The sequence below is a fragment of the Rhinoderma darwinii genome, chromosome 3 (genome assembly GCF_050947455.1).
Source record: "Rhinoderma darwinii isolate aRhiDar2 chromosome 3, aRhiDar2.hap1, whole genome shotgun sequence".
In the NCBI taxonomy this organism is placed as follows: Eukaryota; Metazoa; Chordata; class Amphibia; order Anura; family Rhinodermatidae; genus Rhinoderma; species Rhinoderma darwinii.
This window is the reverse complement of record NC_134689.1, coordinates 410,887,455-410,911,308: the sequence shown is the minus strand read 5'-3', so window position 1 is coordinate 410,911,308 and position 23,854 is coordinate 410,887,455. Positions and strand designations below refer to the sequence as shown.

Sequence of the window (23,854 nt, the reverse complement as noted above, 5' to 3'; positions counted from 1 at the left end):
GTTAAAGCCCTGGCTTTAAAAATAAAATAATAAATAAAAAAATGTACCCTACATTGATATATTTGTACATAGTAAATAGATGGCACCTAAGAAATGTTGAAGAAAACTCAATAGCCTTTCTTGTTATCCATCTTCACCTTAAATGGTATTTTTGATTTCTACTTATACTCAATTTCTTTGTAAAATCGCATGGCCCTTAAATCCAATTTAGTTAAAGAAAGAAAAATGCTTACAGAGGATTTCCTTATCGAGTAAAAATCTCACTCTCAGCGTCCCATTATTTACTTGGAAGCATTTAACGCTAACGGCAAGATGGCACGAAGCTTCTAGGCTTTTGGAGTTTGGTTAAAATTGGTTTAATTTAAAACCGGTTTCTTCAATCAATCAGAATGAGCAGGTAATCAGCATTTTGTCAACAAGACATTGGTTCTGAACAGGGTCAATAAATTCATCATCAAATGACCTTGTGGCGCAACGGTAGCGCGTCTGACTCCAGATCAGAAGGTTGCGTGTTCAAATCACGTCTGGGTCAGTTGTTGCTTTGATCATCATAATGTGAGTACAGAATGCTAATTTTCATCCAGCTAGTTCCAATTCCTTTGATAAGAGAATTAGGACTCACCTTGAAGTCAAACTTTTTGGACTTCTCCTTTTTTAAAGCGGCAATATCTTCGCAGCTTTTATTATTGCAATGAAAAAAGGGAAAATGTTGCTGTTGTATCAAGAAAGATATCCAGGTTCCTCTTAAATCATTCAACAAATCAACCATCACAAAATCCTTTGGCAGAGAGTTCCAAAGTCTCACTGCTCTTACAGTAAAGAATCTCAGTCTGTGATGATGGTGAATTTTTTTCCTCCCGACGTACTTGATGCTGTCTTGTTCTGGTTAAAGCCCTGGCTTTAAAAATAAAATAATAAATAAAAAAATGTACCCTACATTGATATATTTGTACATAGTAAATAGATGGCACCTAAGAAATGTTGAAGAAAACTCAATAGCCTTTCTTGTTATCCATCTTCACCTTAAATGGTATTTTTGATTTCTACTTATACTCAATTTCTTTGTAAAATCGCATGGCCCTTAAATCCAATTTAGTTAAAGAAAGAAAAATGCTTACAGAGGATTTCCTTATCGAGTAAAAATCTCACTCTCAGCGTCCCATTATTTACTTGGAAGCATTTAACGCTAACGGCAAGATGGCATGAAGCTTCTAGGCTTTTGGAGTTTGGTCCTACCAAGAGTTGAACTCAGATTGCTGGATTCAGAGTGCTAACCATTACACCATGGAACCGTTGACAATAGAGTGCAGTTTGGATATTTCTACTAAACAGGCAGTACGTGTAATTACAATAACAGGTCGGCTATCATTCAAAATCGACCTCCCACAATAATCAAGAGGGCTTCTGTGCCTGCATGATCACCAAGATGTACAATTATTTTCTATTGCGGTTATATAACAAAAGCTAGAACCCTGCATTTGGAAAGGGAAAATACTATTAACAACTCAATGGGAAAAAACTGGGAAATGAAATTATGAATTTCAGTTGACTGAAAACTTAACTGTTGTAACCAGTGTCAGGCAGCTACTGCCAAGGCAAAAAGACTGTAAATTAGTTTCCAATTGGATAATCTACAATGTGGATCATACTAATTTCTTTGTAAAATCGCATGGCCCTTAAATCCAATTTAGTTAAAGAAAGAAAAATGCTTACAGAGGATTTCCTTATCGAGTAAAAATCTCACTCTCAGCGTCCCATTATTTACTTGGAAGCATTTAACGCTAACGGCAAGATGGCACGAAGCTTCTAGGCTTTTGGAGTTTGGATAAAATTGGTTTAATTTAAAACCGGTTTCTTCAATCAATCAGAATGAGCAGGTAATCAGCATTTTGTCAACAAGACATTGGTTCTGAACAGGGTCAATAAATTCATCATCAAATGACCTTGTGGCGCAACGGTAGCGCGTCTGACTCCAGATCAGAAGGTTGCGTGTTCAAATCACGTCTGGGTCAGTTGTTGCTTTGATCATCACAATGTGAGTACAGAATGCTAATTTTCATCCAGCTAGTTCCAATTCCTTTGATAAGAGAATTAGGACTCACCTTGAAGTCAAACTTTTTGGACTTCTCCTTTTTTAAAGCGGCAATATCTTCGCAGCTTTTATTATTGCAATGAAAAAAGGGAAAATGTTGCTGTTGTATCAAGAAAGATATCCAGGTTCCTCTTAAATCATCCAACAAATCAACCATCACAAAATCCTTTGGCAGAGAGTTCCAAAGTCTCACTGCTCTTACAGTAAAGAATCTCAGTCTGTGATGATGGTGAATTTTTTTTCCTCCCGACGTACTTGATGCTGTCTTGTTCTGGTTAAAGCACTGGCTTTAAAAATAAAATAATAAATAAAAAAATGTACCCTACATTGATATATTTGTACATAGTAAATAGATGGCACCTAAGAAATGTTGAAGAAAACTCAATAGCCTTTCTTGTTATCCATCTTCACCTTAAATGGTATTTTTGATTTCTGCTTATACTCAATTTCTTTGTAAAATCGCATGGCCCTTAAATCCAATTTAGTTAAAGAAAGAAAAATGACTTCCGGTTCCGGCGCGCACATGAGTAGACGTGAGTGAGGAGAGCTCCGTTAACCCGACTCAAAAACCGGGGTCCCGAGGCTTGGTTACCTAACCTGAGGCCGCTGGCCGATAACCCTACGTACAGGCTTCTCTCCGGCGTATGGAGAGATATCTGGTGAAAACCGGGACCCCAGGATTAAAATCACAGGCCCTGCAGACTGACGACATGATGCCGCTGGGGAAAATGGCGCCTGAGCCGGCCAGGAACACGAGGAGTACGAGTTCGCGCTCGGCATCACAACCTCCTATGGTGCAGCCAGAAGGGGAAGAAGGTGAGCCTGAGACTATGTTTCACAATATGGACATTTCATGTCGAGTTTTGGCCAGGGAAGTAGCGAAACTTATAGCCCCAGATATTACAGCTTCTCTGGAGGCGACGGTGTCGAAATTATTGCACCAAATTCAGACGGATGTTTCAGCTCAGGCGGAAAGGCTTAACGATTTGGAACAACGGTTCAGTTTATTGGAGGATGAGCTAGCGGGAACACAGGAGGAGGTGAAGAAGGTGATAGCTTGCAATCTACAACTGGTTGATAAAGTGGATGACCTGGAGAATCGCTCGAGGAGGAGCAATTTACGTATTATTGGGCTCCCAGAGTCTATACCAGCAGGACAGCTGCTAAAGTTGTGTGCGGTGGAGTTGCCTCAGGCGCTGGGATTGCCAGCCCCGCTGAGAGCGGAGAGAGCTCATAGAGTGGGACCGATGCGAAGTGTGACCCAAGATGGCGCCCCAGCACGACCGCGACCAGTCATTGTGAAGTACCTGGACTATGTGGATAAAACGAATGTATTACAGGCATACCGAAGGTCATCGGCACAAGTGAGAGTACGGGGCAACAGAATTTTAATGTTTGGAGATTACTCGGCTGAGGTTACACGTAAGCGGCGGGCTTTTAGCACGGTGTGCTCTCTACTGGTCCAGAAACGCATTCGGTTCTCTCTGATGTTTCCCGCCATTCTCAGGATCTTCGAACCCGGCGGTGGGATGGAATCGTTTTCTTCTCCAGGGGAGGCGGCTAAATTTGTGGAAAGTTTGTCTAAAGACAATAATGGTGGTAGCCAGACGCACAGGGACGGATTGCCTCGCAGGGGACGTTCCAGAAACAGGAGTATCAGGAGGGGTCTCACCTCTTCTTCCCCGGATTGAAGGGAACTGTCCAGGCGGAGATGGAAGAAATCTCATGTTATTTTAAAGTTCCACATTGTTTGAGATAGAATTGTTATACCTATCGTTGCATCGGGGGTTGAGGTCTACTGATGTTAATGGCAGGGGAGGGTCCAGCTGAAGTGAGGCTTGAGGAAATTTTTCTTGCAAGGAGTCGGGTGGGAGTGTAAGGTGATGTTGATATTTTAAGGGTATACAGGGAGTTCATGGTATACCAAAGAGTTTCTAGAGGTGGAATGCACAGAGATTCCACGCCAAAATGTGCGAAAAAAGAGAAGTCTGAAAGTAATAATGATCTGTTGTTGGGGTTTCAATTTTGTTTAATGTTTAGGGAGGGGGAAGGAGGGGGGGGGACTGTCTCGGTGAATGAGGTTTGCTTTGCCATTACTGTGAGATGCCTAAGGTAATTACATGGAATGTGAAGGGACTGCAGTCCCCACATAAACGCATGATGGTTCTTCGCCACCTGAAAAAGTTGAAAGCGGATATAGCGATTTTACAGGAAACCCACTTATTGGAACGTGATTTCCAGAGAATGAGTAAATTATGGGTGGGCACGGTAATGGGTTCTCCAGCAGTTAATGGCAAGGCGGGCGTCTTACTTCTCATACACAAAAGAATTGAATGTTCGGTGGTTACTTTTGAGCGGGATGAGGGGGGTAGATATTTGCATGTGATCTTGGAGGGTGCCATGGGGAGAGTGAGTCTGTACTGTATATATGCACCAAATGACAACAATCGGGTCTTTTTTAAATTTCTGGAAGGAAAACTTTTAGCGGATAAAGAACCTCAGATTCTGCTGGGAGGGGATCTTAATTCGGTCTTATGTACAACAGAGGACAGGAGAAGGGGGGATGGTAGGATGTTGGTGGAAAGAACACATGATAAAGTCTTGGCCCCATTATTGTCTTCCACGGGCATGGTAGATGTATGGAGAACACAATTTCCATTAGGTAGAGAATTCACTCATTTTTCTCATGCGCATACCGCATGGTCGCGTATTGACTATCTTATGGCTTCTCCGGTGCTCCTCTCTAGGATCCTCAGTGCTCGAATAGAGGACTTAGTGATATCAGATCATTCACCGGTTTCTTTGATCCTGGCAGATACGTTTAAAAGGGGGTCGGATATATTGTGGAAATTTCCGTCATTTCTGGCAACTGATGAATCCTTTCAATCCTGCTTGAAGGGCTGGGTAGGGGAATATAGTCAGGAAAATCAAGCTCATAGAGAAAACAGCCACTTGTTTTGGGACACAGCCAAGGCAGTGCTGAGGGGGAGGATCATTTCTTATGTTGCTTCGCTTAAACGGAAAACCAACAAACATTATAACGAGTCTAGCAGAAACCTTCGCATGAAATACACAGCGTACTTGGCAAACTCGACATTAGCGCTTAGGGGGGACTGGCTCACGGCAAAGGCAGAGTTTGAAAGGTGGCTGGATAAAAAAGAAAGGTTCCAGAGAGAGCAAACAACTGCGCATTTTTTCAGATATGGGAACAAATCAGGCTCCCTGCTGGCTAAAATGGCGAAAGGACAATTTCGCCCGACTCACATAGGGGGGTTGAGAGATGGGAATGGGGAAGTACAGAAAGATCCAAAAGTCGTCAATGATATACTGGGAGATTATTACACTGCGCTATATGCACAGGACATTTCGGAGAGGAATGAGGGGAGGGAGTTCCTGGACTCCGTAGCGTTACCATCTCTCTCGGACTCTGATAGAGAAGCATTAAACGCATTGATCACGGAACAAGAGATAATATCGACCATTAAATCATTGACGAATAACAAAGCGCCAGGGCCAGACGGATTTTCTAGTGATTTCTACAAACTTATGAGGGAGGAAGTCACGCCCATTTTATTGCCGGTGTATAATCGTATGCTGTTAAATAAGGAATTTTTGAAGTCGGGCAATGTAGCTTATATTAAAGTATTGTACAAGGATGGGAAAGACCCGGCTAACCCGGGGTCCTATCGACCAATCTCTTTGATAAATCAGGATGTTAAAATATTGTCGAAGATACTGGCAGATAGGTTGGCTATGTTTCTCCCTAATTTGATCGGGCCACACCAGGTGGGTTTTGTCAAGGGGAGGTCGGCGGTCAAAAACATACGCACGGTTTTGGCGGTTCAAGACGCAATGAGGAATTCTAATATGGAGGGTCATGATTCGCCAGCACTTTTAACGTTAGATGCCGAAAAGGCCTTCGATAATGTACACTGGGATTGGCTGAGGTTAGTTTTAGATAGATTTGGGATACAAGGATTGTTCAGGAATTACCTGGAAGCATTATATTCAGAACCTCTAGCTAGGGTGTTCACTGCAGGTTTTTTGTCAGCACCGATACATTTACAGAAGGGAACAAGGCAGGGATGCCCCTTGTCTCCGTTGCTGTTCGACTTGGCTTTGGAACCGCTAGCGAGACATCTCTTGTCATCCAGAGATTTTGAAGGGATTAAGGTTGGCAGCCAGGAGGTCAAGCTAACATGTTTTGCTGATGATCTTTTGTTATTTATGAAATCGCCTGGGGATCATTTGGGGGGGGTGCTGGAGAAGCTAAAATACTTTGGGTCCTTCTCAGGATATAAAGTCAATGCGCAAAAGAGTCAATTACTTTACTTGAAGGAATCAGGGGTAAGACCACCCTTGCAGGGCACGGTGGAAATAGCTAGATCGTATATTACATACCTGGGGATTAAAATAGGCAAATTTCCCTCTTCTCTCTATAAACTAAATTATTCACCCTTGTTTGAAAAAATCCATAAGGAACTAAATCGATGGGCGTCATTGCCATTGTCGTTGTTTGGGAGGGCTGCTCTTTTAAAAATGATAAGCTTTGCTCGACTGTTATATCCAATGCAGACCATACCCATATTGATCAAGCACCTAGATAACCAGAAATTACAGACAGCATTTTTACAATTCTTGTGGCAAAGGAAGAGACCTAGGATTGCATATAAAAAACTGGCACTGCCCAAAGTGGATGGAGGTATTCAGCTGCCACTTATACGATACTACAATTTAGCGGCCATCTGCAGACACATAGGGGATTGGATACATAACACCAATATGTACTCCAATGTTCAGCTGGAACAGGAATTGGCGGGAGCGGTTCCGCTGCAGGCCCTGCTACACATGTCATATGCTCAACTGCCTAATAACGTTAAGGCAAGTCTGTTGCTGAAAGATACAATCGGCACCTGGAAGGCGGTGCGGAAGCTTTTTGGTCTTCCGTATGGTCTTTCTAAATTCTGGCCGTTGTGGGATAACCCTATGTTTCCACAGGGGAGTCAGAATAAATTGTTTTCGCAGTGGAAAGATGAAGGGATCAAGGTCCTGGGCCAACTCATGAATGTTGAGGAGGGGAGATGGCTTACGTGGCAGGAGGTCTCTAGCAAATACAATTTGAGGGAAAATCAATATTTGCAATATGTTCAAATAACGGGGTTATGTAAAAACAAAGTCCGCAATATTGATGGAGTAGAGATACGGGGAGCATTTGATGGGATGGTGCCGCAGGGTGGTGCGGGGAGAAGCCTTGCAAGTCTATATGGTAAACTTCGGAATGCTCATCTTGATTCCTTTAGTACTTCCTGCTTTAGAACGTGGGAGTTGGAGCTGGAGGATCCAGACATCTCCAGCAAGATACGAGATGGATGGGAGAGGGTGAGGAAGGTCATGGTGAATGAACAGTGGCGTGAGATGCACTTCAGGCTAATGCACAGAGCGACATACGCCTTTAATTTATCCTACAGGGACGCTCCAGCACATTATCTGCGTAATTGTCCAAAATGCGACTTGCACAAAGCCAATTTGCTTCATGGGATGTGGTTGTGCCCACAAATTCGCACGTTTTGGGATCGGGCTTTACAATTTATTAAAGATACCTGGGGGGAGGAGGTGCACGCAAGCCCACAGGCAGTGCTGTTTCACTATATTCCTTTGGATCCAGGGGGGGAGGGACCACCTCTAGTGGCCCGGAAAGGAGTGCATATGGCTTTATTGGCTATCAAAAAGTGCATCTTGCGTCACTGGCTACAGGCATCGGTCCCGGAAATTGCGGAGGTCGTGATTACTCTCAAGACTTTATTGGGGTATGATAAGACGGACCTAGAGAAACACAAAGAAAGGTCTACAGAACAATTTTTTAAAACTTGGCGTAAATTCATAGAGCAACATTATCCCACAGCAGAGATAGGGATGTTCATGCGCACATTTCGACACACATCATGGTATAGTTCACAGAGTATCCAGGGCACGCTAGGCATGCTGGTGGCCAGTTGAGAAAATGTTCACCGAGATGGGGGAGAGTTGGGGGGAGGGAAGGGAATTGTTGGTTGTGTTTTGTTTTACTGCATACCTTGCAACTTAATGATGACAAGTAAAATGAAAAAGAATTTTGAAGCTGGAACACATTGTTATTTGGTGTATATATTATTGTATGTGTGATACACATTGCATACTTGTAACTGTTCTGGTTTTGAATAAAAATATATTTGAAAAAAAAGAAAGAAAAATGCTTACAGAGGATTTCCTTATCGAGTAAAAATCTCACTCTCAGCGTCCCATTATTTACTTGGAAGCATTTAACGCTAACGGCAAGATGGCACGAAGCTTCTAGGCTTTTGGAGTTTGGTTAAAATTGGTTTAATTTAAAACCGGTTTCTTCAATCAATCAGAATGAGCAGGTAATCAGCATTTTGTCAACAAGACATTGGTTCTGAACAGGGTCAATAAATTCATCATCAAATGACCTTGTGGCGCAACGGTAGCGCGTCTGACTCCAGATCAGAAGGTTGCGTGTTCAAATCACGTCAGGGTCAGTTGTTGCTTTGATCATCATAATGAGAGTAGAGAATGCTAGTTTTTCATCCAGCTAGTTCCAGTTCCTTTGATAAGAGAATTAGGACTCACCTTGAAGTCAAAGTTTTTGGACTTCTCCTTTTTTAAGGCGGCAATATCTACGCAGCTTTTATTATTGCAATGAAAAAAGGGAAAATGTTGCTGTTGTATCAAGAAAGATATCCAGGTTCCTCTTAAATCATTCAACAAATCAACCATCACAAAATCCTTTGGCAGCGAGTTCCAAAGTCTCACTGCTCTTACAGTAAAGAATCTCAGTCTGTGATGATGGTGAATTTTTTTTCCTCCCGACGTACTTGATGCTGTCTTGTTCTGGTTAAAGCCCTGGCTTTAAAAATAAAATAATAAATAAAAAAATGTACCCTACATTGATATATTTGTACATAGTAAATAGATGGCACCTAAGAAATGTTGAAGAAAACTCAATAGCCTTTCTTGTTATCCATCTTCACCTTAAATGGTATTTTTGATTTCTACTTATACTCAATTTCTTTGTAAAATCGCATGGCCCTTAAATCCAATTTAGTTAAAGAAAGAAAAATGCTTACAGAGGATTTCCTTATCGAGTAAAAATCTCACTCTCAGCGTCCCATTATTTACTTGGAAGCATTTAACGCTAACGGCAAGATGGCACGAAGCTTCTAGGCTTTTGGAGTTTGGTTAAAATTGGTTTAATTTAAAACCGGTTTCTTCAATCAATCAGAATGAGCAGGTAATCAGCATTTTGTCAACAAGACATTGGTTCTGAACAGGGTCAATAAATTCATCATCAAATGACCTTGTGGCGCAACGGTAGCGCGTCTGACTCCAGATCAGAAGGTTGCGTGTTCAAATCACGTCTGGGTCAGTTGTTGCTTTGATCATCATAATGTGAGTACAGAATGCTAATTTTCATCCAGCTAGTTCCAATTCCTTTGATAAGAGAATTAGGACTCACCTTGAAGTCAAACTTTTTGGACTTCTCCTTTTTTAAAGCGGCAATATCTTCGCAGCTTTTATTATTGCAATGAAAAAAGGGAAAATGTTGCTGTTGTATCAAGAAAGATATCCAGGTTCCTCTTAAATCATTCAACAAATCAACCATCACAAAATCCTTTGGCAGAGAGTTCCAAAGTCTCACTGCTCTTACAGTAAAGAATCTCAGTCTGTGATGATGGTGAATTTTTTTCCTCCCGACGTACTTGATGCTGTCTTGTTCTGGTTAAAGCCCTGGCTTTAAAAATAAAATAATAAATAAAAAAATGTACCCTACATTGATATATTTGTACATAGTAAATAGATGGCACCTAAGAAATGTTGAAGAAAACTCAATAGCCTTTCTTGTTATCCATCTTCACCTTAAATGGTATTTTTGATTTCTACTTATACTCAATTTCTTTGTAAAATCGCATGGCCCTTAAATCCAATTTAGTTAAAGAAAGAAAAATGCTTACAGAGGATTTCCTTATCGAGTAAAAATCTCACTCTCAGCGTCCCATTATTTACTTGGAAGCATTTAACGCTAACGGCAAGATGGCACGAAGCTTCTAGGCTTTTGGAGTTTGGTCCTACCAAGAGTTGAACTCAGATTGCTGGATTCAGAGTGCTAACCATTACACCATGGAACCGTTGACAATAGAGTGCAGTTTGGATATTTCTACTAAACAGGCAGTACGTGTAATTACAATAACAGGTCGGCTATCATTCAAAATCGACCTCCCACAATAATCAAGAGGGCTTCTGTGCCTGCATGATCACCAAGATGTACAATTATTTTCTATTGCGGTTATATAACAAAAGCTAGAACCCTGCATTTGGAAAGGGAAAATACTATTAACAACTCAATGGGAAAAAACTGGGAAATGAAATTATGAATTTCAGTTGACTGAAAACTTAACTGTTGTAACCAGTGTCAGGCAGCTACTGCCAAGGCAAAAAGACTGTAAATTAGTTTCCAATTGGATAATCTACAATGTGGATCATACTAATTTCTTTGTAAAATCGCATGGCCCTTAAATCCAATTTAGTTAAAGAAAGAAAAATGCTTACAGAGGATTTCCTTATCGAGTAAAAATCTCACTCTCAGCGTCCCATTATTTACTTGGAAGCATTTAACGCTAACGGCAAGATGGCACGAAGCTTCTAGGCTTTTGGAGTTTGGATAAAATTGGTTTAATTTAAAACCGGTTTCTTCAATCAATCAGAATGAGCAGGTAATCAGCATTTTGTCAACAAGACATTGGTTCTGAACAGGGTCAATAAATTCATCATCAAATGACCTTGTGGCGCAACGGTAGCGCGTCTGACTCCAGATCAGAAGGTTGCGTGTTCAAATCACGTCTGGGTCAGTTGTTGCTTTGATCATCACAATGTGAGTACAGAATGCTAATTTTCATCCAGCTAGTTCCAATTCCTTTGATAAGAGAATTAGGACTCACCTTGAAGTCAAACTTTTTGGACTTCTCCTTTTTTAAAGCGGCAATATCTTCGCAGCTTTTATTATTGCAATGAAAAAAGGGAAAATGTTGCTGTTGTATCAAGAAAGATATCCAGGTTCCTCTTAAATCATCCAACAAATCAACCATCACAAAATCCTTTGGCAGAGAGTTCCAAAGTCTCACTGCTCTTACAGTAAAGAATCTCAGTCTGTGATGATGGTGAATTTTTTTTCCTCCCGACGTACTTGATGCTGTCTTGTTCTGGTTAAAGCACTGGCTTTAAAAATAAAATAATAAATAAAAAAATGTACCCTACATTGATATATTTGTACATAGTAAATAGATGGCACCTAAGAAATGTTGAAGAAAACTCAATAGCCTTTCTTGTTATCCATCTTCACCTTAAATGGTATTTTTGATTTCTGCTTATACTCAATTTCTTTGTAAAATCGCATGGCCCTTAAATCCAATTTAGTTAAAGAAAGAAAAATGCTTACAGAGGATTTCCTTATCGAGTAAAAATCTCACTCTCAGCGTCCCATTATTTACTTGGAAGCATTTAACGCTAACGGCAAGATGGCACGAAGCTTCTAGGCTTTTGGAGTTTGGTTAAAATTGGTTTAATTTAAAACCGGTTTCTTCAATCAATCAGAATGAGCAGGTAATCAGCATTTTGTCAACAAGACATTGGTTCTGAACAGGGTCAATAAATTCATCATCAAATGACCTTGTGGCGCAACGGTAGCGCGTCTGACTCCAGATCAGAAGGTTGCGTGTTCAAATCACGTCAGGGTCAGTTGTTGCTTTGATCATCATAATGAGAGTAGAGAATGCTAGTTTTTCTTCCAGCTAGTTCCAGTTCCTTTGATAAGAGAATTAGGACTCACCTTGAAGTCAAAGTTTTTGGACTTCTCCTTTTTTAAGGCGGCAATATCTACGCAGCTTTTATTATTGCAATGAAAAAAGGGAAAATGTTGCTGTTGTATCAAGAAAGATATCCAGGTTCCTCTTAAATCATTCAACAAATCAACCATCACAAAATCCTTTGGCAGAGAGTTCCAAAGTCTCACTGCTCTTACAGTAAAGAATCTCAGTCTGTGATGATGGTGAATTTTTTTTCCTCCCGACGTACTTGATGCTGTCTTGTTCTGGTTAAAGCCCTGGCTTTAAAAATAAAATAATAAATGAAAAAATGTACCCTACATTGATATATTTGTACATAGTAAATAGATGGCACCTAAGAAATGTTGAAGAAAACTCAATAGCCTTTCTTGTTATCCATCTTCACCTTAAATGGTATTTTTGATTTCTACTTATACTCAATTTCTTTGTAAAGTCGCATGGCCCTTAAATCCAATTTAGTTAAAGAAAGAAAAATGCTTACAGAGGATTTCCTTATCGAGTAAAAATCTCACTCTCAGCGTCCCATTATTTACTTGGAAGCATTTAACGCTAACGGCAAGATGGCACGAAGCTTCTAGGCTTTTGGAGTTTGGATAAAATTGGTTTAATTTAAAACCGGTTTCTTCAATCAATCAGAATGAGCAGGTAATCAGCATTTTGTCAACAAGACATTGGTTCTGAACAGGGTCAATAAATTCATCATCAAATGACCTTGTGGCGCAACGGTAGCGCGTCTGACTCCAGATCACAAGGTTGCGTGTTCAAATCACGTCAGGGTCAGTTGTTGCTTTGATCATCATAATGAGAGTAGAGAATGCTAGTTTTTCATCCAGCTAGTTCCAGTTCCTTTGATAAGAGAATTAGGACTCACCTTGAAGTCAAAGTTTTTGGACTTCTCCTTTTTTAAGGCGGCAATATCTACGCAGCTTTTATTATTGCAATGAAAAAAGGGAAAATGTTGCTGTTGTATCAAGAAAGATATCCAGGTTCCTCTTAAATCATTCAACAAATCAACCATCACAAAATCCTTTGGCAGAGAGTTCCAAAGTCTCACTGCTCTTACAGTAAAGAATCTCAGTCTGTGATGATGGTGAATTTTTTTTCCTCCCGACGTACTTGATGCTGTCTTGTTCTGGTTAAAGCCCTGGCTTTAAAAATAAAATAATAAATAAAAAAATGTACCCTACATTGATATATTTGTACATAGTAAATAGATGGCACCTAAGAAATGTTGAAGAAAACTCAATAGCCTTTCTTGTTATCCATCTTCACCTTAAATGGTATTTTTGATTTCTACTTATACTCAATTTCTTTGTAAAATCGCATGGCCCTTAAATCCTATTTAGTTAAAGAAAGAAAAATGCTTACAGAGGATTTCCTTATCGAGTAAAAATCTCACTCTCAGCGTCCCATTATTTACTTGGAAGCATTTAACGCTAACGGCAAGATGGCACGAAGCTTCTAGGCTTTTGGAGTTTGGATAAAATTGGTTTAATTTAAAACCGGTTTCTTCAATCAATCAGAATAAGCAGGTAATCAGCATTTTGTCAACAAGACATTGGTTCTGAACAGGGTCAATAAATTCATCATCAAATGACCTTGTGGCGCAACGGTAGCGCGTCTGATTCCAGATCAGAAGGTTGTGTGTTCAAATCACGTCTGGGTCAGTTGTTGCTTTGATCATCATAATGTGAGTACAGAATGCTAATTTTCATCCAGCTAGTTCCAATTCCTTTGATAAGAGAATTAGGACTCACCTTGAAGTCAAAGTTTTTGGACTTCTCCTTTTTTAAGGCGGCAATATCTACGCAGCTTTTATTATTGCAATGAAAAAAGGGAAAATGTTGCTGTTGTATCAAGAAAGATATCCAGGTTCCTCTTAAATCATTCAACAAATCAACCATCACAAAATCCTTTGGCAGAGAGTTCCAAAGTCTCACTGCTCTTACAGTAAAGAATCTCAGTCTGTGATGATGGTGAATTTTTTTTCCTCCCGACGTACTTGATGCTGTCTTGTTCTGGTTAAAGCCCTGGCTTTAAAAATAAAATAATAAATGAAAAAATGTACCCTACATTGATATATTTGTACATAGTAAATAGATGGCACCTAAGAAATGTTGAAGAAAACTCAATAGCCTTTCTTGTTATCCATCTTCACCTTAAATGGTATTTTTGATTTCTACTTATACTCAATTTCTTTGTAAAGTCGCATGGCCCTTAAATCCAATTTAGTTAAAGAAAGAAAAATGCTTACAGAGGATTTCCTTATCGAGTAAAAATCTCACTCTCAGCGTCCCATTATTTACTTGGAAGCATTTAACGCTAACGGCAAGATGGCACGAAGCTTCTAGGCTTTTGGAGTTTGGATAAAATTGGTTTAATTTAAAACCGGTTTCTTCAATCAATCAGAATGAGCAGGTAATCAGCATTTTGTCAACAAGACATTGGTTCTGAACAGGGTCAATAAATTCATCATCAAATGACCTTGTGGCGCAACGGTAGCGCGTCTGACTCCAGATCACAAGGTTGCGTGTTCAAATCACGTCAGGGTCAGTTGTTGCTTTGATCATCATAATGAGAGTAGAGAATGCTAGTTTTTCATCCAGCTAGTTCCAGTTCCTTTGATAAGAGAATTAGGACTCACCTTGAAGTCAAAGTTTTTGGACTTCTCCTTTTTTAAGGCGGCAATATCTACGCAGCTTTTATTATTGCAATGAAAAAAGGGAAAATGTTGCTGTTGTATCAAGAAAGATATCCAGGTTCCTCTTAAATCATTCAACAAATCAACCATCACAAAATCCTTTGGCAGAGAGTTCCAAAGTCTCACTGCTCTTACAGTAAAGAATCTCAGTCTGTGATGATGGTGAATTTTTTTTCCTCCCGACGTACTTGATGCTGTCTTGTTCTGGTTAAAGCCCTGGCTTTAAAAATAAAATAATAAATAAAAAAATGTACCCTACATTGATATATTTGTACATAGTAAATAGATGGCACCTAAGAAATGTTGAAGAAAACTCAATAGCCTTTCTTGTTATCCATCTTCACCTTAAATGGTATTTTTGATTTCTACTTATACTCAATTTCTTTGTAAAATCGCATGGCCCTTAAATCCAATTTAGTTAAAGAAAGAAAAATGCTTACAGAGGATTTCCTTATCGAGTAAAAATCTCACTCTCAGCGTCCCATTATTTACTTGGAAGCATTTAACGCTAACGGCAAGATGGCACGAAGCTTCTAGGCTTTTGGAGTTTGAATAAAATTGGTTTAATTTAAAACCGGTTTCTTCAATCAATCAGAATAAGCAGGTAATCAGCATTTTGTCAACAAGACATTGGTTCTGAACAGGGTCAATAAATTCATCATCAAATGACCTTGTGGCGCAACGGTAGCGCGTCTGACTCCAGATCAGAAGGTTGTGTGTTCAAATCACGTCTGGGTCAGTTGTTGCTTTGATCATCATAATGTGAGTACAGAATGCTAATTTTCATCCAGCTAGTTCCAATTCCTTTGATAAGAGAATTAGGACTCACCTTGAAGTCAAACTTTTTGGACTTCTCCTTTTTTAAAGCGGCAATATCTTCGCAGCTTTTATTATTGCAATGAAAAAAGGGAAAATGTTGCTGTTGTATCAAGAAAGATATCCAGGTTCCTCTTAAATCATTCAACAAATCAACCATCACAAAATCCTTTGGCAGAGAGTTCCAAAGTCTCACTGCTCTTACAGTAAAGAATCTCAGTCTGTGATGATGGTGAATTTTTTTTCCTCCCGACGTACTTGATTCTGTCTTGTTCTGGTTAAAGCCCTGGCTTTAAAAATAAAATAATAAATAAAAAAATGTACCCTACATTGATATATTTGTACATAGTAAATAGATGGCACCTAAGAAATGTTGAAGAAAACTCAATAGCCTTTCTTGTTATCCATCTTCACATTAAATGGTATTTTTGATTTCTACTTATACTCAATTTCTTTGTAAAATCGCATGGCCCTTAAATCCAATTTAGTTAAAGAAAGAAAAATGCTTACAGAGGATTTCCTTATCGAGTAAAAATCTCACTCTCAGCGTCCCATTATTTACTTGGAAGCATTTAACGCTAACGGCAAGATGGCACGAAGCTTCTAGGCTTTTGGAGTTTGGTTAAAATTGGTTTAATTTAAAACCGGTTTCTTCAATCAATCAGAATGAGCAGGTATTCAGCATTTTGTCAACAAGACATTGGTTCTGAACAGGGTCAATAAATTCATCATCAAATGACCTTGTGGCGCAACGGTAGCGCGTCTGACTCCAGATCAGAAGGTTGCGTGTTCAAATCACGTCAGGGTCAGTTGTTGCTTTGATCATCATAATGAGAGTAGAGAATGCTAGTTTTTCATCCAGCTAGTTCCAGTTCCTTTGATAAGAGAATTAGGACTCACCTTGAAGTCAAAGTTTTTGGACTTCTCCTTTTTTAAGGCGGCAATATCTACGCAGCTTTTATTATTGCAATGAAAAAAGGGAAAATGTTGCTGTTGTATCAAGAAAGATATCCAGGTTCCTCTTAAATCATTCAACAAATCAACCATCACAAAATCCTTTGGCAGAGAGTTCCAAAGTCTCACTGCTCTTACAGTAAAGAATCTCAGTCTGTGATGATGGTGAATTTTTTTTCCTCCCGACGTACTTGATGCTGTCTTGTTCTGGTTAAAGCCCTGGCTTTAAAAATAAAATAATAAATAAAAAAATGTACCCTACATTGATATATTTGTACATAGTAAATAGATGGCACCTAAGAAATGTTGAAGAAAACTCAATAGCCTTTCTTGTTATCCATCTTCACCTTAAATGGTATTTTTGATTTCTACTTATACTCAATTTCTTTGAGAAAATCGCATGGCCCTTAAATCCAATTTAGTCAAAGAAAGAAAAATGCTTACAGAGGATTTCCTTATCGAGTAAAAATCTCACTCTCAGCGTCCCATTATTTACTTGGAAGCATTTAACGCTAACGGCAAGATGGCACGAAGCTTCTAGGCTTTTGGAGTTTGGTTAAAATTGGTTTAATTTAAAACCGGTTTCTTCAATCAATCAGAATGAGCAGGTATTCAGCATTTTGTCAACAAGACATTGGTTCTGAACAGGGTCAATAAATTCATCATCAAATGACCTTGTGGCGCAACGGTAGCGCGTCTGACTCCAGATCAGAAGGTTGCGTGTTCAAATCACGTCAGGGTCAGTTGTTGCTTTGATCATCATAATGAGAGTAGAGAATGCTAGTTTTTCATCCAGCTAGTTCCAGTTCCTTTGATAAGAGAATTAGGACTCACCTTGAAGTCAAAGTTTTTGGACTTCTCCTTTTTTAAGGCGGCAATATCTACGCAGCTTTTATTATTGCAATGAAAAAAGGGAAAATGTTGCTGTTGTATCAAGAAAGATATCCAGGTTCCTCTTAAATCATTCAACAAATCAACCATCACAAAATCCTTTGGCAGAGAGTTCCAAAGTCTCACTGCTCTTACAGTAAAGAATCTCAGTCTGTGATGATGGTGAATTTTTTTTCCTCCCGACGTACTTGATGCTGTCTTGTTCTGGTTAAAGCCCTGGCTTTAAAAATAAAATAATAAATAAAAAAATGTACCCTACATTGATATATTTGTACATAGTAAATAGATGGCACCTAAGAAATGTTGAAGAAAACTCAATAGCCTTTCTTGTTATCCATCTTCACCTTAAATGGTATTTTTGATTTCTACTTATACTCAATTTCTTTGAGAAAATCGCATGGCCCTTAATCCAATTTAGTTAAAGAAAGAAAAATGCTTACAGAGGATTTCCTTATCGAGTAAAAATCTCACTCTCAGCGTCCCATTATTTACTTGGAAGCATTTAACGCTAACGGCAAGATGGCACGAAGCTTCTAGGCTTTTGGAGTTTGGTTAAAATTGGTTTAATTTAAAACCGGTTTCTTCAATCAATCAGAATGAGCAGGTATTCAGCATTTTGTCAACAAGACATTGGTTCTGAACAGGGTCAATAAATTCATCATCAAATGACCTTGTGGCGCAACTCCAGATCAGAAGGTTGCGTGTTCAAATCACGTCAGGGTCAGTTGTTGCTTTGATCATCATAATGTGAGTACAGAATGCTAATTTTCATCCAGCTAGTTCCAGTTCCTTTGATAAGAGAATTAGGACTCACCTTGAAGTCAAAGTTTTTGGACTTCTCCTTTTTTAAGGCGGCAATATCTACGCAGCTTTTATTATTGCAATGAAAAAAGGGAAAATGTTGCTGTTGTATCAAGAAAGATATCCAGGTTCCTCTTAAATCATTCAACAAATCAACCATCACAAAATCCTTTGGCAGAGAGTTCCAAAGTCTCACTGCTCTTACAGTAAAGAATCTCAGTCTGTGATGATGGTGAATTTTTTTTCCTCCCGACGTACTTGATGCTGTCTTGTTCTGGTTAAAGCCCTGGCTTTAAAAATAAAATAATAAATAAAAAAATGTACCCTACATTGATATATTTGTACATAGTAAATAGATGGCACCTAAGAAATGTTGAAGAAAACTCAATAGCCTTTCTTGTTATCCATCTTCACATCAAATGGTATTTTTGATTTCTACTTATACTCAATTTCTTTGTAAAATTGCATGGCCCTTAAATCCAATTTAGTTAAAGAAAGAAAAATGCTTACAGAGGATTTCCTTATCGAGTAAAAATCTCACTCTCAGCGTCCCATTATTTACTTGGAAGCATTTAACGCTAACGGCAAGATGGCACGAAGCTTCTAGGCTTTTGGAGTTTGGTTAAAATTGGTTTAATTTAAAACCGGTTTCTTCAATCAATCAGAATGAGCAGGTATTCAGCATTTTGTCAACAAGACATTGGTTCTGAACAGGGTCAATAAATTCATCATCAAATGACCTTGTGGCGCAACGGTAGCGCGTCTGACTCGAGATCAGAAGGTTGCGTGTTCAAATGACGTCAGGGTCAGTTGTTGCTTTGATCATCATAATGTGAGTACAGAATGCTAATTTTCATCCAGCTAGTTCCAATTCCTTTGATAAGAGAATTAGGACTCACCTTGAAGTCAAAGTTTTTGGACTTCTCCTTTTTTAAGGCGGCAATATCTGCGCAGCTTTTATTATTGCAATGAAAAAAGGGAAAATGTTGCTGTTGTATCAAGAAAGATATCCAGGTTCCTCTTAAATCATTCAACAAATCAACCATCACAAAATCCTTTGGCAGAGAGTTCCAAAGTCTCACTGCTCTTACAGTAAAGAATCTCAGTCTGTGATGATGGTGAATTTTTTTTCCTCCCGACGTACTTGATGCTGTCTTGTTCTGGTTAAAGCCCTGGCTTTAAAAATAAAATAATAAATAAAAAAATGTACCCTACATTGATATATTTGTACATAGTAAATAGATGGCACCTAAGAAATGTTGAAGAAAACTCAATAGCCTTTCTTGTTATCCATCTTCACCTTAAATGGTATTTTTGATTTCTACTTATACTCAATTTCTTTGTAAAATCGCATGGCCCTTAAATCCAATTTAGTTAAAGAAAGAAAAATGCTTACAGAGGATTTCCTTATCGAGTAAAAATCTCACTCTCAGCGTCCCATTATTTACTTGGAAGCATTTAACGCTAACGGCAAGATGGCACGAAGCTTCTAGGCTTTTGGAGTTTGGTTAAAATTGGTTTAATTTAAAACCGGTTTCTTCAATCAATCAGAATGAGCAGGTAATCAGCATTTTGTCAACAAGACATTGGTTCTGAACAGGGTCAACAAATTCATCATCAAATGACCTTGTGGCGCAACGGTAGCGCGTCTGACTCCAGATCAGAAGGTTGCGTGTTCAAATCACGTCAGGGTCAGTTGTTGCTTTGATCATCATAATGAGAGTAGAGAATGCTAGTTTTTCATCCAGCTAGTTCCAGTTCCTTTGATAAGAGAATTAGGACTCACCTTGAAGTCAAAGTTTTTGGACTTCTCCTTTTTTAAGGCGGCAATATCTACGCAGCTTTTATTATTGCAATGAAAAAAGGGAAAATGTTGCTGTTGTATCAAGAAAGATATCCAGGTTCCTCTTAAATCATTCAACAAATCAACCATCACAAAATCCTTTGGCAGAGAGTTCCAAAGTCTCACTGCTCTTACAGTAAAGAATCTCAGTCTGTGATGATGGTGAATTTTTTTTCCTCCCGACGTACTTGATGCTGTCTTGTTCTGGTTAAAGCCCTGGCTTTAAAAATAAAATAATAAATAAAAAAATGTACCCTACATTGATATATTTGTACATAGTAAATAGATGGCACCTAAGAAATGTTGAAGAAAACTCAATAGCCTTTCTTGTTATCCATCTTCACCTTAAATGGTATTTTTGATTTCTACTCATACTCAATTTCTTTGTAAAATCGCATGGCCCTTAAATCCAATTTAGTTAAAGAAAGAAAAATGCTTACAGAGGATTTCCTTATCGAGTAAAAATCTCATTCTCAGCGTCCCATTATTTACTTGGAAGCATTTAACGCTAACGGCAAGATGGCACGAAGCTTCTAGGCTTTTGGAGTTTGGTTAAAATTGGTTTAATTGAAAACCGGTTTCTTCAATCAATCAGAATGAGCAGGTAATCAGCATTTTGTCAACAAGACATTGGTTCTGAACAGGGTCAATAACTTCATCATCAAATGACCTTGTGGCGCAACGGTAGCGCGTCTGACTCCAGATCAGAAGGTTGCGTGTTCAAATCACGTCTGGGTCAGTTGTTGCTTTGATCATCATAATGTGAGTACAGAATGCTAATTTTCATCCAGCTAGTTCCAGTTCCTTTGATAAGAGAATTTTTTAAAGCGGCAATATCTTCGCAGCTTTTATTATTGCAATGAAAAAAGGGAAAATGTTGCTGTTGTATCAAGAAAGATATCCAGGTTCCTCTTAAATCATTCAACAAATCAACCATCACAAAATCCTTTGGCAGAGAGTTCCAAAGTCTCACTGCTCTTACAGTAAAGAATCTCAGTCTGTGATGATGGTGAATTTTTTTTCCTCCCGACGTACTTGATGCTGTCTTGTTCTGGTTAAAGCCCTGGCTTTAAAAATAAAATAATAAATAAAAAAATGTACCCTACATTGATATATTTGTACATAGTAAATAGATGGCACCTAAGAAATGTTGAAGAAAACTCAATAGCCTTTCTTGTTATCCATCTTCACCTTAAATGGTATTTTTGATTTCTACTTATACTCAATTTCTTTGAGAAAATCGCATGGCCCTTAAATCCAATTTAGTTAAAGAAAGAAAAATGCTTACAGAGGATTTCCTTATCGAGTAAAAATCTCACTCTCAGCGTCCCATTATTTACTTGGAAGCATTTAACGCTAACGGCAAGATGGCACGAAGCTTCTAGGCTTTTGGAGTTTGGTTAAAATTGGTTTAATTTAAAACCAGTTTCTTCAATCAATCAGAATGAGCAGGTATTCAGCATTTTGTCAACAAGACATTGGTTCTGAACAGGGTCAATAAATTCATCATCAAATGACCTTGTGGCGCAACGGTAGCGCGTCTGACTCCAGATCAGAAGGTTGCGTGTTCAAATCACGTCAGGGTCAGTTGTTGCTTTGATCATCATAATGTGAGTACAGAATGCTAATTTTCATCCAGCTAGTTCCAGTTCCTTTGATAAGAGAATTAGGACTCACCTTGAAGTCAAAGTTTTTGGACTTCTCCTTTTTTAAGGCGGCAATATCTACGCAGCTTTTATTATTGCAATGAAAAAAGGGAAAATGTTGCTGTTGTATCAAGAAAGATATCCAGGTTCCTCTTAAATCATTCAACAAATCAACCATCACAAAATCCTTTGGCAGAGAGTTCCAAAGTCTCACTGCTCTTACAGTAAAGAATCTCAGTCTGTGATGATGGTGAATTTTTTTTCCTCCCGACGTACTTGATGCTGTCTTGTTCTGGTTAAAGCCCTGGCTTTAAAAATAAAATAATAAATAAAAAAATGTACCCTACATTGATATATTTGTACATAGTAAATAGATGGCACCTAAGAAATGTTGAAGAAAACTCAATAGCCTTTCTTGTTATCCATCTTCACCTTAAATGGTATTTTTGATTTCTACTTATACTCAATTTCTTTGTAAAATCGCATGGCCCTTAAATCCAATTTAGTTAAAGAAAGAAAAATGCTTACAGATGATTTCCTTATCGAGTAAAAATCTCACTCTCAGCATCCCATTATTTACTTGGAAGCATTTAATGCTAACGGCAAGATGGCACTAAGCTTCTAGGCTTTTGGAGTTTGGTTAAAATTGGTTTAATTGAAAACCGGTTTCTTCAATCAATCAGAATGAGCAGGTAATCAGCATTTTGTCAACAAGACATTGGTTCTGAACAGGGTCAATAAATTCATCATCAAATGACCTTGTGGCGCAACGGTAGCGCGTCTGACCCCAGATCAGAAGGTTGCGTGTTCAAATCACGTCTGGGTCAGTTGTTGCTTTGATCATCATAATGTGAGTACAGAATGCTAATTTTCATCCAGCTAGTTCCAATTCCTTTGATAAGAGAATTAGGACTCACCTTGAAGTCAAACTTTTTGGACTTCTCCTTTTTTAAAGCGGCAATATCTTCGCAGCTTTTATTATTGCAATGAAAAAAGGGAAAATGTTGCTGTTGTATCAAGAAAGATATCCAGGTTCCTCTTAAATCATTCAACAAATCAACCATCACAAAATCCTTTGGCAGAGAGTTCCAAAGTCTCACTGCTCTTACAGTAAAGAATCTCAGTCTGTGATGATGGTGAATTTTTTTTCCTCCCGACGTACTTGATGCTGTCTTGTTCTGGTTAAAGCCCTGGCTTTAAAAATAAAATAATAAATAAAAAAATGTACCCTACATTGATATATTTGTACATAGTAAATAGATGGCACCTAAGAAATGTTGAAGAAAACTCAATAGCCTTTCTTGTTATCCATCTTCACCTCAAATGGTATTTTTGATTTCTACTTATACTCAATTTCTTTGTAAAATTGCATGGCCCTTAAATCCAATTTAGTTAAAGAAAGAAAAATGCTTACAGAGGATTTCCTTATCGAGTAAAAATCTCACTCTCAGCGTCCCATTATTTACTTGGAAGCATTTAACGCTAACGGCAAGATGGCACGAAGCTTCTAGGCTTTTGGAGTTTGGTTAAAATTGGTTTAATTTAAAACCGGTGTCTTCAATCAATCAGAATGAGCAGGTAATCAGCATTTTGTCAACAAGACATTGGTTCTGAACAGGGTCAATAAATTCATCATCAAATGACCTTGTGGCGCAACGGTAGCGCGTCTGACTCCAGATCAGAAGGTTGCGTGTTCAAATCACGTCAGGGTCAGTTGTTGCTTTGATCATCATAATGAGAGTACAGAATGCTAGTTTTTCATCCAGCTAGTTCCAGTTCCTTTGATAAGAGAATTAGGACTCACCTTGAAGTCAAAGTTTTTGGACTTCTCCTTTTTTAAGGCGGCAATATCTACGCAGCTTTTATTATTGCAATGAAAAAAGGGAAAATGTTGCTGTTGTATCAAGAAAGATATCCAGGTTCCTCTTAAATCATTCAACAAATCAACCATCACAAAATCCTTTGGCAGAGAGTTCCAAAGTCTCACTGCTCTTACAGTAAAGAATCTCAGTCTGTGATGATGGTGAATTTTTTTTCCTCCCGACGTACTTGATGCTGTCTTGTTCTGGTTAAAGCCCTGGCTTTAAAAATAAAATAATAAATAAAAAAATGTACCCTACATTGATATATTTGTGCATAGTAAATAGATGGCACCTAAGAAATGTTGAAGAAAACTCAATAGCCTTTCTTGTTATCCATCTTCACCTTAAATGG

The 23,854-nt window shown here is 38.6% G+C and overlaps 18 non-coding genes across 18 annotated transcripts; all 18 read left to right on the top strand.

Moving 5' to 3' along the window:
- The first annotated feature begins 460 nt into the window (after positions 1-460).
- TRNAW-CCA (transfer RNA tryptophan (anticodon CCA)) lies at positions 461-532 on the top strand. Its single transcript has one exon. It is a non-coding gene; the product is annotated as a tRNA-Trp (tRNA).
- A 1,408-nt stretch (positions 533-1,940) lies between these two features.
- TRNAW-CCA (transfer RNA tryptophan (anticodon CCA)) lies at positions 1,941-2,012 on the top strand. Its single transcript has one exon. It is a non-coding gene; the product is annotated as a tRNA-Trp (tRNA).
- A 6,544-nt stretch (positions 2,013-8,556) lies between these two features.
- Positions 8,557-8,628, top strand: TRNAW-CCA (transfer RNA tryptophan (anticodon CCA)). The gene has a single exon. It is a non-coding gene; the product is annotated as a tRNA-Trp (tRNA).
- Positions 8,629-9,443: 815 nt separating this feature from the next.
- TRNAW-CCA (transfer RNA tryptophan (anticodon CCA)) lies at positions 9,444-9,515 on the top strand. Its single transcript has one exon. It is a non-coding gene; the product is annotated as a tRNA-Trp (tRNA).
- Positions 9,516-10,923: 1,408 nt separating this feature from the next.
- TRNAW-CCA (transfer RNA tryptophan (anticodon CCA)) lies at positions 10,924-10,995 on the top strand. The gene has a single exon. It is a non-coding gene; the product is annotated as a tRNA-Trp (tRNA).
- Positions 10,996-11,809: 814 nt separating this feature from the next.
- On the top strand, positions 11,810-11,881 carry TRNAW-CCA (transfer RNA tryptophan (anticodon CCA)). The gene has a single exon. It is a non-coding gene; the product is annotated as a tRNA-Trp (tRNA).
- An 815-nt stretch (positions 11,882-12,696) lies between these two features.
- TRNAW-CCA (transfer RNA tryptophan (anticodon CCA)) lies at positions 12,697-12,768 on the top strand. The gene has a single exon. It is a non-coding gene; the product is annotated as a tRNA-Trp (tRNA).
- An 815-nt stretch (positions 12,769-13,583) lies between these two features.
- On the top strand, positions 13,584-13,655 carry TRNAW-CCA (transfer RNA tryptophan (anticodon CCA)). Its single transcript has one exon. It is a non-coding gene; the product is annotated as a tRNA-Trp (tRNA).
- Positions 13,656-14,469: 814 nt separating this feature from the next.
- TRNAW-CCA (transfer RNA tryptophan (anticodon CCA)) lies at positions 14,470-14,541 on the top strand. Its single transcript has one exon. It is a non-coding gene; the product is annotated as a tRNA-Trp (tRNA).
- An 815-nt stretch (positions 14,542-15,356) lies between these two features.
- On the top strand, positions 15,357-15,428 carry TRNAW-CCA (transfer RNA tryptophan (anticodon CCA)). The gene has a single exon. It is a non-coding gene; the product is annotated as a tRNA-Trp (tRNA).
- Positions 15,429-16,242: 814 nt separating this feature from the next.
- Positions 16,243-16,314, top strand: TRNAW-CCA (transfer RNA tryptophan (anticodon CCA)). The gene has a single exon. It is a non-coding gene; the product is annotated as a tRNA-Trp (tRNA).
- Positions 16,315-17,130: 816 nt separating this feature from the next.
- TRNAW-CCA (transfer RNA tryptophan (anticodon CCA)) lies at positions 17,131-17,202 on the top strand. The gene has a single exon. It is a non-coding gene; the product is annotated as a tRNA-Trp (tRNA).
- A 1,686-nt stretch (positions 17,203-18,888) lies between these two features.
- TRNAS-CGA (transfer RNA serine (anticodon CGA)) lies at positions 18,889-18,960 on the top strand. Its single transcript has one exon. It is a non-coding gene; the product is annotated as a tRNA-Ser (tRNA).
- Positions 18,961-19,774: 814 nt separating this feature from the next.
- On the top strand, positions 19,775-19,846 carry TRNAW-CCA (transfer RNA tryptophan (anticodon CCA)). Its single transcript has one exon. It is a non-coding gene; the product is annotated as a tRNA-Trp (tRNA).
- An 815-nt stretch (positions 19,847-20,661) lies between these two features.
- TRNAW-CCA (transfer RNA tryptophan (anticodon CCA)) lies at positions 20,662-20,733 on the top strand. Its single transcript has one exon. It is a non-coding gene; the product is annotated as a tRNA-Trp (tRNA).
- A 776-nt stretch (positions 20,734-21,509) lies between these two features.
- Positions 21,510-21,581, top strand: TRNAW-CCA (transfer RNA tryptophan (anticodon CCA)). The gene has a single exon. It is a non-coding gene; the product is annotated as a tRNA-Trp (tRNA).
- An 814-nt stretch (positions 21,582-22,395) lies between these two features.
- Positions 22,396-22,467, top strand: TRNAW-CCA (transfer RNA tryptophan (anticodon CCA)). Its single transcript has one exon. It is a non-coding gene; the product is annotated as a tRNA-Trp (tRNA).
- Positions 22,468-23,281: 814 nt separating this feature from the next.
- Positions 23,282-23,353, top strand: TRNAW-CCA (transfer RNA tryptophan (anticodon CCA)). Its single transcript has one exon. It is a non-coding gene; the product is annotated as a tRNA-Trp (tRNA).
- Positions 23,354-23,854: the final 501 nt, after the last annotated feature.